At 33.7% G+C, this 13,630-nt stretch overlaps 1 protein-coding gene and 2 non-coding genes across 9 annotated transcripts in view; 1 reads left to right on the top strand and 2 right to left on the bottom strand.

The window, feature by feature from the left end:
* Positions 1-13,630, top strand: part of LOC128240378 (dipeptidyl peptidase 4-like) — a 372,769-nt gene that overhangs the window by 312,837 nt on the left and 46,302 nt on the right. The gene's annotated exons all lie outside the window — the stretch shown is intronic.
* Trnas-uga (transfer RNA serine (anticodon UGA)) lies at positions 6,733-6,805 on the bottom strand. Its single transcript has one exon. It is a non-coding gene; the product is annotated as a tRNA-Ser (tRNA).
* Positions 6,995-7,067, bottom strand: Trnas-uga (transfer RNA serine (anticodon UGA)). Its single transcript has one exon. It is a non-coding gene; the product is annotated as a tRNA-Ser (tRNA).

Raw genomic sequence — 13,630 nt, 5'->3', positions numbered from 1 at the left:
GCCATGGAAATGGTTTTCCTTAATACCGTCATAGTTTCTTTGTCTATCAAAATTAATTTGAAAGTTAATCGAACAACGTCTGGAATGCTTTATTTCTACATTTTGAAAATAATTTCGCCGAGACAGTGAAACGACCGACCAAGCGAATAAATTCAGATGAAGAATAGTCATGCCGTCACGTACCATTCGTAGAGATTCCAACATAAAGGATTACGTATCTTTTATTAAAAAAAATCACAAGAATCCAAGAAAGATGCGGTTGTTATCAATTCGATGGAAACTAAAAGGACAAACCAAATAGCTTAACAATTATTGAAGCCCCTGTGTAGAGGCAATACTTGTTGTCAATATAGCAATTTTAGAAGTCAAAAAGAGTTTTGAGCTTTTTACAAGCGATGTCTGTACCAAATTGTTTTAACACCGCAAGTATGGTTATTATCTGGTATGCATTAAGATGTTCGCTAATTATAGCGTACTTTCCCTTCTATATTACTCTCCGATATGCACAGTGTCTGTAGCGCCAAACTAAATATGGTGCTACTAACGCGCTTATCATGCCTTCGGTCCTCGTCTATGTCGGTTCATACATTGATACTTTCATTAAACTATGCATATCCTTGCCAGATACAATGGTACTGGTTTTCATACGCAATTTAGCTGTAACCAAACTAATGTATATGCATTATTGTTAGTTTCCCTTTAATAGTCGTACTTTTGATATATATAAATGCATCAGTATATATAAGGATATTTAATATTGTCCAAAAACAACAATATATACAGTTAAGATATGGTTTAATGGAACTGCAGCCAGACAGCAACTTCATATATACAGACGACGCAAATTCCCTGATAAAACTGCGAAACAAACGATATTTCATGTGAATCAACGTTTTCACAACAATATCTGTGTTTGTTGTCTTGTGGTGTTAGCTGTCCAGTTGCTTTTCGTACGTGATCGTCAAGATCTCCTTTGCTCCTCAAGGGAAGTCAGTTCGTATAATGTTGGTCCGGTTGAATAAAACACATATATCTTTATTTTCCATTCCATGAAAAAGAAAGTCTTGAGTATATATTGCGTGACTTTGTGGTGCCCGGCTGTAATAATTGACTGATTCGAAAAACAGTTAGGGAAATCTAATACCCAGATGAATAGATAAATTAGTTTACTGTGTTCCATGGATAATTCATTGATTTTAGGCATAACCTTGGCGTTTCTTTTCTTTAAAAGCGAAAGCAGCCAAATATGATTCGTATATTTCTTACAGTTAGGTTGTATCATGGAAACGTATTTGACAATAACGCCTTCCAGTTTATTTTACAAATAAAGACATCGAAATGTTTGAAACAGATCTCGGATTCTGCATAGTGTTAATATTTATGTCTTTCAATATATTTTCACATTAATTGTTTTTATAATAATAAATGCAATTAATCATAAACCTGCCACCGTCTTCTTCCGGTTCCGTCGTTGGTATTGACTACTTTCTATAACGGCCTCGATTTCATTCTGTATCGGGATGGATTACTTTCTATATCGGCATGTACTACTTTGTATTTCGACCTGGCTTACTTTCGTTATCGGCCTAGACTGCTTTCTATATCAACCTGGACTTCTTTCTTTATCGGCATGGACCTTTTATATCGGCATGGACTACATTCTCTATCGGCATGGACTACTTTCTCTATCGACCTGGACTTTTTTTCTCTCATCAATAATTACTTTCTATATCGACCTGATAGAACATAAATTGTGAAACCAACGGACGACAGCTCACTTTAAATATCATTTATATATATCTTTCGAAATTTGACATTCTATGCACAGCTAAGAATGACTAAATGAAATTTTAAAGCATTACGGCGCAAATTTCATTGACAATGTTTTGGTAGATATTTATTGCCCGTCTTTATTTGATTTTTTCCCGGACATCCTACTGGGAAACACAGAGTAAATTTATATGGTGTCTTATACATCAAGTTAGGAAATTGATATTATATTTTATATACGTGATAGTTCTATTAGATCAACACTCGTTCCGTAAAATCGTTTGTTTCTTTTCTGTACGAAACTTCTTAGTAGTAATTTTATTTTTTTTAAAGTTATAGTTTGATTTTTCAGTTCAAAACATGTTTGATTGAGCAAGAAAAACGATTTATTTTCTTAATAACATTGATATACGTTTTAACTGATTTTTTTTATTTACGGTATTTTGTCGCATGGAAAACATTTACCTAGGTGGAAATGAAACACAAATGAAGATATTTTGTTTGTATCACATGTGATTATAAATATAAAACTACCGCCTATGCTTAAAACATGTAGTTGCATAATTTTCTTTCTCCATGCGTGTATCCAAAACGATTACTTCCCTTTGTCGTTTAGTAAACAGTGCCAACTCGCATATCACGTCATGGTGATGACAATCACGTGACGTCTTTATCTTTTTACTTTTGAAAACACATTATTTAATGGAAATTTTATAACTTACTGTATACATACTTGCTGAAAGCTAGATTTTAACTTTGTTGCAGAGTTCCCTACTCGTCAGGGGAAATCACTGCAGAGATATAGAGAGATATAGGGAAGATCACTATATATATAGATAAACTATATATATTATGCCTTCAACCGATCTTAAAGCACACATGTAGACTATTCACTTGAACCCGGATGTTATAAATCGTGTTGCATCATTTCGTCTATTGGTTCTGAGAAATCCAGGTACCAAAACAAATGTAACCAATGTGTGTGTTTTATTTGGTCTCACCACTTATAAAATATACTAATTAGTACTATAAACCGATTAATGGTTCATAAAATAATATTAAGAAGATTGCATAGTCAGGCTTTTCAATTTCAAACATTTAATATAACAAAGCTTTTTGTTTCTGGCCAAATCATTACTATTTAGAAATACTTAAATCGTACTTGAGCGTTAAGAAGAAGTACTTGATGTTGTTAAACCATTTCTGGTACCCAATCAAGCTTTTAACCAGGTCAGAAGACATATTCTGCTAGTTTAGCTTTAAATGCCTTTTCTAACGTGTTCTTTGATGTATTTTAATTTATATTTTGACCAGGAAAGCAGAATGACTATTTGGACTGTTAATTCATGCAATTTCGTAATTTTCCATTTATTTCCACCAATTAAACATAAATGTCAAGGAGTTCTCTTCGAAAAGTGCATGGATATTCATCATTAATTTAAAGAATTTACTGTTACGATTATAATGATGGTGAAATCCATAATACTTGCAAAAGTTAATGCATGAATGAATGACCAGTAGAAACGAAATTGGGGGATACATAGATTCGCTAACGAAAGATATCAGTTTTTCAAACACACAATGTCATGGGAAATAAAAATTTCCATGTCATTGAAGGCTTTTCTTTTATTTGCCATAATCAGATTGTATTGCATTATGCTATTGGCCATCAATTTAATTCATCCATTTTCAAGAAAGGGAAAAACATAAATAAAAAATGCGAGTTGATTAAAAGCCTTCAGCTTATTCATGTTTATCCTGATAGTAATTGCAGCTTGTAGTGCATAAGGCGTCATTTGAAATACACAAATAAAAATGAGCTATTACAGATGATTCAAAAATCAAACAATATTTAATATAATATATCTGCATGTAAACGAACTAAGTATGAATATAGGTAATATGTTGTATACTGTCAAAATGGTAAGAGTAAGCAAAAAGTGTAGTCTATATGCATTAGTACTCACTAGTCAAAATACAGTTTAAACATATATTTCAAAAACATTCATCACATAGCCGCACCCAGATCCATTCACCATAGGATAATCAAACACTCGGACAAAACAATTAAACTAATGGAAGAAAATCGTTTCAAAGGACACAGTAATGTACAATTTGAGACAAAAGCATAACATGTATCGTAGAAGTCCAAGAATGATCAATTTCATTTATATATGGGAACATCTATAGATACGTTCGATCACCATCATTTCCGTTTGGAAGACGGAATGGTTTTTAAAACTGCATACCATTTTTGACACATTCCTACAATGTTATAAATTGTTATGTCGAACATGGTATATGTTTTTCACTATTTCTATAACATTTATTTCAAATCAGTAAATATGTTTCAGCAATAACTTGACCCCTTATATGCATATTAATTTACTTTCCAACTTAATTGTTCGTGTAGGATATTTATAGAAATAAATGACACTAATATATAATTCTTCTTTCTCTATCGGCATGGACATTTTATATCGGCCTGGACTTCTTTTTACTTCTCAGAACTACGTTCTCTATCGGCACCGATCTGGTAGAACATTAATTGTGAAGCCAACGGACGACAGCTTACTTTAAATATAAAAAAATATCAGTATTATCAGAAACAAAACCTCAACCAGATTCCACTTCACGTCGATTGTGTAAATTTCGAAATTAAATATTCTTTGGACAGCTAAGAAATTATTTTAATGTATGATAAAAAATGACAAAAGGGAATTTAAAGACATAACGGTTCCAATTTCACTGACATCATAATGTGTCGGTAGATATTTATTGCCCGTCTTTAATTGAATTTTGTCCCCGGAACATCCCGCGTGGAAACACAGAGTGAATTTACATTGTGTCTTATACATCAAGTAAGAAGTATATTAAGATATTTTATATGCTTGATTTTAATATCTTATCATTAATCGTCTCGTACACTCGATTTATTCAGTGCTAAACTTCTGAGTAGTAATAACATTTATTTTGAGAGTTATAGTTTGAGTTTTCAGTTCAAAAGATGTTTGACTGAACAAGAAAAATGGTTTATTTTCTTGTTTACATTGATATACATATAAAGTGAAATTCATGATCTTATTATATTTTGTCGTCAGTGCTAAGAAGCACATGAACATGCATGAATACAGGAACAGTAATTAAAGCAGAGCTATTGTTTATTATTAGTAATAGTTTGGTAGAATTCAGCTACTAAAAAAAACATGTATTACTAGTGTAATAATAATCAATAAATCACATGCAATTACAGTTATGATATATGTACAAAGGACATTGATGCACAGGCTACATTCAACTTCAGTAGGTACGTACATAAACAGTAGCAACAGTATCACAATCAAGCGTCGAAGTAATCTGTGTTTATATATATATATAACAATGTTAACAGCCAGTGTTATGGGCCTTGGGATTCATATCCCTATTGTATATGTACATGTTTACCATGTTTTCGTTAAATATCTGAAGAGTTTTTGAGCACCGACCAAAGCTTATGCTTTGCACGGTGACGACGACAACAACTACACCATGAGGCTTTCGTAATATCCGTTCGTTTGTTCTTTAAAATACAAGCTATACTACATGTATATTTTTTATATATTGAAACAATAATACAATCTCCTTCTTACTGTCTCAAATTGATAACACCCTCTTTGACAAAACACAATTAAGGAAAAAAACATAGTGTCAGGCTCGTCTCGCAAACTATGATAATTTAATTTGCTTACTGTCAACCATCACATATCTTGTTTTAGTGATATAAAAGCATGCGAGAAACCATTACAATTATAGATGAAATATGAAATTCAATATTGACGAAACATCTGTGACGGCAAACATACCGAGGAGATCACTATGCATTATTCTGCCGTCAACCCGGCTGATATAGCAATCTCAAAGCACATGTGTTGGCGATTTACTTGAACCGGTTGTTACAAATCTTATTGCAGACTATTATTTGGTCTTCAAACTCGTTTTGAGTTTGTCGGTTTTAAAAGCATGTATCTCGATAGGTTTTGCCCCATAAATGATCGTTTCAGACATGTAATTTATTCGCTTGTTCCACGAAATTACGATTTTATATCATCATGAAAGGTATTCACTCACATAAATAAGTTAGATATCTGATACCACTGTCACTGCATTTCAGCCGTTACACTGCTCGTTTTTACAAACGTAAGTATTATTACAAGGCCGTCCAAACCACTTCACAAAACCACCACCAACTTTGCATGTATCAGAGGAGCCAGGTTCGCCTAATGACCAGTAGGACAACCCGTTCAAAATTGCTGTCAACGGTACATATTGCCGATACAGCGAGGAAATGTAAACGAGGAAATACAAGAGCTCATTTAAATCAGGTGATAGTCGACCAACTGGAACAGCATCATATTCACATCCGAAACCAATACAAGTTATACATTTTGCTTGATCAATATGAATTAAAAATTAATCAAACATATTCTAATAAACCCATTGTACTACAAGAGTCTTTAAACATGCACCGATAACATTCAACAACGTGCCGGGATTACATTGAAATTAAGCCCTTGAAACAAAGTTTCATTTTACAATATTTACTTAAAGATATTAATAAATTTAAATACATCTGTTCGTCTGATATCTGTTCATACACAACATATAGTTTAGGTGTTTTTGGATGGCACTTCAGCAAAACTTTACCCCGGTACACGTGGACAGACGACGAAATTAATACGAATAGACTAGCAGGAGAATTCTGTAAGATAAGGCTGCAAAAAACGATATCAACGTATACAACTCTTCTTCATACACTCTCACGTGGATAAAATCCTCTAAGACGAAAGCAAAAGTACAGGAAATAAACACTCTAGTGACAACATAATGTCGCAAATCATGATTGTTTAATTTGCTTAATATCAACTATCACATGTCTTGTCTTAGTGATAGTTAATCATAATGTCACAGGGTGAGAAAAGTGTGTAGCCAGACCGGGGCTCGAACCCGGGACCCCTCGCTATCAGGGCGAGTGCTCTACCGACTGAGCTACCGGACCGCTTACACACCTCCTCACCACATGTGTAGGTATCGGTACCGTGACATACTTCCCCGCAAACTGGAAATTCGTCCTCGAATTTGAGGAACACCAGTGCACATAATTAACACTGAGAGCGCATTATGCTGCCAAACAGTGCTGCCACGGCCCCACGTTGGGCGCCAAATGTCACAGGGTGAGAAAAGTGTGTAGCCAGACCGGGGCTCGAACCCGGGACCCCTCGCTATCAGGGCGAGTGCTCTACCGACTGAGCTACCGGACCGCTTACACACCTCCTCACCACTTGTGTAGGTATCGGTACCGTGACAATAAGCAAACGTACACCGAACATTACAGTAATAAATGAAAGATGAATCTCAAAATTGACCAACTTCTGAGACGGCTGACAAATATCATGTAGTCTTCAACACGGCTGTCACAGGAAACTTAAAGCACACATTTAGGGAAATTACTTAACTTGGCTGTTATAAATGTTGTTGAAACATTTCATTAGGTCTTCAAACTCGTTTTAAGCCGGTTAAGCACGTATCTCTATAAGCTTTGCTTCGTAAATGATCGTTTCAGACATGCGATCTCTTCGTTAGTTTCACGAAAAAACGCTTTTTAAATCTTCATTTAAAGGTATTCATTTACAAATATGAATTACATATTTAATATCCTTTTCACTGCTTTTCAACTGTTACAATGTTCGTTTTTCACATATAAATGCATTCTGGTCATTACAACTCCGTCCAAACCACATCAGCTCAGAACCGTCAACAACTTTGCATGTATCAGCGGACTGAGGCTCGCCTGATGACCAGTAGGACAACCCGTTCTTTTCAGGCTCTACTCCGTTCATGTAGACAAAAGGAATACTACTGTTTGTTCGTTTACCATCAAGCCACACGGGACCAGTCGATTGATTTCTAAATTCCTTAGCCACTTGCCATCTGTCTTCCGTATCAGGGTTCAAAATATGTCCGCCATTTTCTTGGCAGATTGCTTCTGCACTATCTCGATCCATTGTTGTATTATGAAACTGCAGGCAAAGCGATGACGTATTACGGTTAGAAACCTGATAAGGACTAGGACAAATATTTCCTTTGCATATTTCAGCTCGATTTTCAATGGTTCCGTTCCCGCTACGGCGCATGGTGATTTTTCGTTAAGCCAGCATGTTCTTGATCGCCTCTTCATTCCAAAATTATTCCCATTAAACCCAGCACTACATTCTGACCAGCGAGTCCAAGATGAACATGGCTCTATTTTACATAGTTCGGTTTCTATTTCACTCATATTTCCTTTCAAGCTTTCTTCAAATAATGTCAGCACAGATGAATCCGAAAGCGCTTCGGCGTTCTTTACAGCATTTCCAATCATCTCAATGAAGTCTAGATGGGAGAGTTTTCCAACTTCGATAAGGGACTCTCCGTTGACCTTGTTGCCCGGAACTGCCACATGAATTGCTCCGACTTCCGTACCAAGTACCAAATTTGTCCTAAATGTGTCGACCATTTTGTTTACTTTTGGTCTGTTGAACTGAAATTTGTTGCACAAAGTTCTTTGTATTTATGTAGTGCGGCTACATAATCAGACAGCGATTGGGTAATAGTTTAGCCAATGTTTGATATTTATGCTGGTTCTATCACTTAAGAACAATACTTGTTTATTATCCATAAGTGCATAATCAAGAGTTGCTGTTTTAAGCATTTATTGAACACAGCTCATTGTTTCTGGCCATAACATTACTTATAACACTTAAATCACACTTTAACATTGAAAGAAGTACTTCATGTTATAAAATAGTTTGCAAGCCTACCAAACAAGAGCGACAAAGCCAGGTCAACTACCGTTCATACATCTGCTAAACAGACAAAAACGGGCATTATTATTATTATTATCATTTGATTTTATTGATTATTATTTTATTTTTATTTATTTAGTTATTTATTTTTACTTTTTTTTCTATCTCATGTTTTTAATATTATTAATTATCTGTATTTCAAGTAACTCTTCGAAGACTCAAAAAATAACTACTGTAATTTCAACAATTAACTCATTATAACTCAAGTGTCCGGTTATAAGCATGATTTATATTTGGACGGTTAATAGATCAATTTGTTCATGGATTATTTTGAATTTCGGTCTAGCATTATTGACTAACCAAAAAAACATGTTACTAAGGCCACAACAAATTGATCATTTGTTCTACGGATTTTGCCCTAAAAAAGTAGGAGCGAGGGAGCGAAAAAAAAAATAAAATACTTTTTTTTAAATTTAAGGCAATTCAGAGGCGAGCGCAAGGCGAAAAATAAAATAAAAATTAAAAAGTTTATTTCTTACTAAATTTATCATGCAATATGTCAAGAAAAGCTTTTTAATTGCAAACATAGGTTCTTAGTTTAAATATAAATGAAGTTTAAATATAAATGAAACGGTTTTGATCGTATCACATGAAAATCTGTCTCAATATATAACAAATGGCAATAAGATCCAGTGCTTTACTATTACTTAAGACACTGCCGATTAAATTGCGGGAAAACACAATTGAAGCAGTATTAAACAAATCTGCAAATGTGGCACCGGTCATTATATTACAGCAGGTGGTGGAATAAAGATGTTTCCCTTTCAAGACCTCGCCTTTACCACGAACAATAGGTTTATAGGTCCGTGCCTTGAAAAAAAAATCATGACACCCTCCATAGCTTCAATGCCCGTAAGAAACAGGCCACTTTAATAACAGGCCACTTTACTACAAATCGATCAAAGAAAACAAATGGATAAGAACAAAGAATTGAGAAAATTAAAACAGTCATTTTACTTATAAAAGGTTTTATTTTCTGATTTTACTGATGTTATTTTTATACTGTACATGTACATGTATGTGTAATGCACTAGTCAATTGTAACCACGACCCCCATGGTCCGGGGAATAGCGGGGACTGACTTTCGGTCCAGCCAACTCCGGGTAAAACCAACGGCACTGCGGGGCCACCTGGAAGGTGAAAACACGGCCCATTTCACCGGCTATCTCCGGTATACCCCCAGTCCTGGGGGGGGGGGGGCATTGTTACAATTGAATGGTGCATAAATACACATGTACACTGTTTCTGAAACATTTACAAGTCCTTCTATTTTTATCAATTACGAGTATAAAACTGAGAAATGCATTTTAGAATTTAAAAAATAACTCACGAAAACATGTTCATTTGTTGTAAGTCGAGTGTCCGTGTATTTTAATATAAGTTTTGCACTCAAAATCTGATTTAGTTATTATTTAACACTAAATTTTGAGTACAAAACAATGAATTACTTAAAACACCCATAAATAATTATTGCCTTCGACGCTCTGAAACTGTTGTTGTTTACTGAAGACTATAATCCATTGACTATGACACTGATTTTCAATTAAAATGTGTATTTTACATTAACGAAGACTGAAAGTATCAGTAGTTTGCAAATATTTACGCAAAATTTGCTCATTCCAAGACAGAAAAAGGTGGCAAAACGGTAAATCTGTGAGAGTGCAGCTTTAACACACTATAGCATGCAAAACTAAAATAAGAACATGTATTATACTGTACAGTATGATTTGTTTTATGCAAAACTAAAATAAGAACATGTATTATACTATACAGTATTATTTGTTTAATCAATCGTTGCTAGATCCAAATGAAGTTTGATATGATCTAATAACATACATGTTCGATTGCTGTTGAAGTTGCATGCTGCTAAACAGACAAAAACGGGCATTATTATTATTATTATCATTTGATTTTATTGATTATTATTTTATTTTTATTTATTTAGTTATTTATTTTTACTTTTTTTTCTATCTCATGTTTTTAATATTATTAATTATCTGTATTTCAAGTAACTCTTCGAAGACTCAAAAAATAACTACTGTAATTTCAACAATTAACTCATTATAACTCAAGTGTCCGGTTATAAGCATGATTTATATTTGGACGGTTAATAGATCAATTTGTTCATGGATTATTTTGAATTTCGGTCTAGCATTATTGACTAACCAAAAAAACATGTTACTAAGGCCACAACAAATTGATCATTTGTTCTACGGATTTTGCCCTAAAAAAGTAGGAGCGAGGGAGCGAAAAAAAAAATAAAATACTTTTTTTTAAATTTAAGGCAATTCAGAGGCGAGCGCAAGGCGAAAAATAAAATAAAAATTAAAAAGTTTATTTCTTACTAAATTTATCATGCAATATGTCAAGAAAAGCTTTTTAATTGCAAACATAGGTTCTTAGTTTAAATATAAATGAAGTTTAAATATAAATGAAACGGTTTTGATCGTATCACATGAAAATCTGTCTCAATATATAACAAATGGCAATAAGATCCAGTGCTTTACTATTACTTAAGACACTGCCGATTAAATTGCGGGAAAACACAATTGAAGCAGTATTAAACAAATCTGCAAATGTGGCACCGGTCATTATATTACAGCAGGTGGTGGAATAAAGATGTTTCCCTTTCAAGACCTCGCCTTTACCACGAACAATAGGTTTATAGGTCCGTGCCTTGAAAAAAAAATCATGACACCCTCCATAGCTTCAATGCCCGTAAGAAACAGGCCACTTTAATAACAGGCCACTTTACTACAAATCGATCAAAGAAAACAAATGGATAAGAACAAAGAATTGAGAAAATTAAAACAGTCATTTTACTTATAAAAGGTTTTATTTTCTGATTTTACTGATGTTATTTTTATACTGTACATGTACATGTATGTGTAATGCACTAGTCAATTGTAACCACGACCCCCATGGTCCGGGGAATAGCGGGGACTGACTTTCGGTCCAGCCAACTCCGGGTAAAACCAACGGCACTGCGGGGCCACCTGGAAGGTGAAAACACGGCCCATTTCACCGGCTATCTCCGGTATACCCCCAGTCCTGGGGGGGGGGGGGGCATTGTTACAATTGAATGGTGCATAAATACACATGTACACTGTTTCTGAAACATTTACAAGTCCTTCTATTTTTATCAATTACGAGTATAAAACTGAGAAATGCATTTTAGAATTTAAAAAATAACTCACGAAAACATGTTCATTTGTTGTAAGTCGAGTGTCCGTGTATTTTAATATAAGTTTTGCACTCAAAATCTGATTTAGTTATTATTTAACACTAAATTTTGAGTACAAAACAATGAATTACTTAAAACACCCATAAATAATTATTGCCTTCGACGCTCTGAAACTGTTGTTGTTTACTGAAGACTATAATCCATTGACTATGACACTGATTTTCAATTAAAATGTGTATTTTACATTAACGAAGACTGAAAGTATCCTGCAAATTAATACTAGATATAGATAATAACGGTGCGTCCTGCAAAATATTCCCGACAAAAAAGACTGTCAACAAATATCGGCTGTTTTGCGGTTACCCGGACCTGATTTTGTCCTGACACGAGGAAAGTTTGCTCGCGGAGAATGTAAAGCATGGAAATACCTTCAAAAAAGGCGAAGTCGACGTTGCAGGTTCAAATTTTAAGTAAAAAAACTTCAGAAACTAGAGGAAATTCAGAAGTAAAAAAAAATAAATAATATGCGCGGCCAAATAGTAAGTGCGGGCGCAAAAAAAAAGTTTTTTTTATTTTTTTTCGTTTTTTGAATTTTAGGTGCGGCAAATCCGACGAACAAATGATCAATTTGTTGTGGCCTAAGTTAGTTATCCATAGATACATTGGACCGAACATCTAGCTACTCATAAAGAAGGGTAACCGTTGTATGCAACACACTGTGCAATGGGAGTTAGCTCTCTCAGAATGAGGACAATGTTATAGTTGCCAGTACGTGACGCTTATACTTAATGATTTGAAAGGTTATATTCAAATAAACTATTATGTTTCAAAGTTTTATTTTAAAGTTTCAAAGTTTAATTTACACCCAAAAGATTATGGCCTTTGTGGACACATATAAACTCAGTATTTACAGGTGAACGTATATACAAAACATTCTTACCAATATTTATTGTCATTACATGGAAATCATAAACATCAAGCGATAGTGCATAACACTTAAGTAAACTTAACATTCTTAATTACATTACAGTATAATCAATCGTGTAATTAACTAATTAAAGTGATAGTTACATTAAAGCTCTTAAGATGATTTCATTCATGACTTGTTATAAAAAATATCAGTACAAAGTCCCTTTATTTGAACGGAGCCATAGGAAATAATAAAACAAAGCATTTATTTCAATATTTCTTTACCTTAATCGGTTTATGTTATGCCATATTTATACAATTGACGTAACGAAAACATAATGTTTCATATACATTTATCGTTTTTCGGTAAAAAACTTATTTAAACAAGCGTGCAAGGGATTCTATTTCGGGTATGAGTTTCCACACATAAAATATTGAAAAAAGAAATTATGAAACCCTCATTTATGATAAATAATTAAATTAGCAAATGTCGATAAATATATATTTGGCCCATCTATAAGAAAACTGAATTATAGAGAACCTTATCATAATCATTATTATAACTTTAATAAATACATTATTAATAAATATGTTCTTACCTTAAAGCTGCACGCTCACAGATGGAACATTTTGACAACTATTTTATTTTTTTGCCTTAAAACAAGCCAATTTTTGCGAAAATCCATGGAAACAAGTTATATAAGATTGCTGACAAAAAATTAAATCCCAGATTTTTATATTTAAGTTGAAAAATTGATGTTTAATACATTTTTCTTAGACCGATAGTAACGGTTTAAGCCATAAAACATTAATATTCGAACAGAAATATGAAAATCTGCGATCTGATCTTTTGTCAGCAGTCTTATATCAGTAGTTTGCAAATATT

The sequence above is a fragment of the Mya arenaria genome, chromosome 7 (assembly GCF_026914265.1).
Source record: "Mya arenaria isolate MELC-2E11 chromosome 7, ASM2691426v1".
In the NCBI taxonomy this organism is placed as follows: Eukaryota; Metazoa; Mollusca; class Bivalvia; order Myida; family Myidae; genus Mya; species Mya arenaria.
Note: the sequence above shows the minus strand (reverse complement) of the source record. Positions and strands in the feature narration are given on the sequence as shown.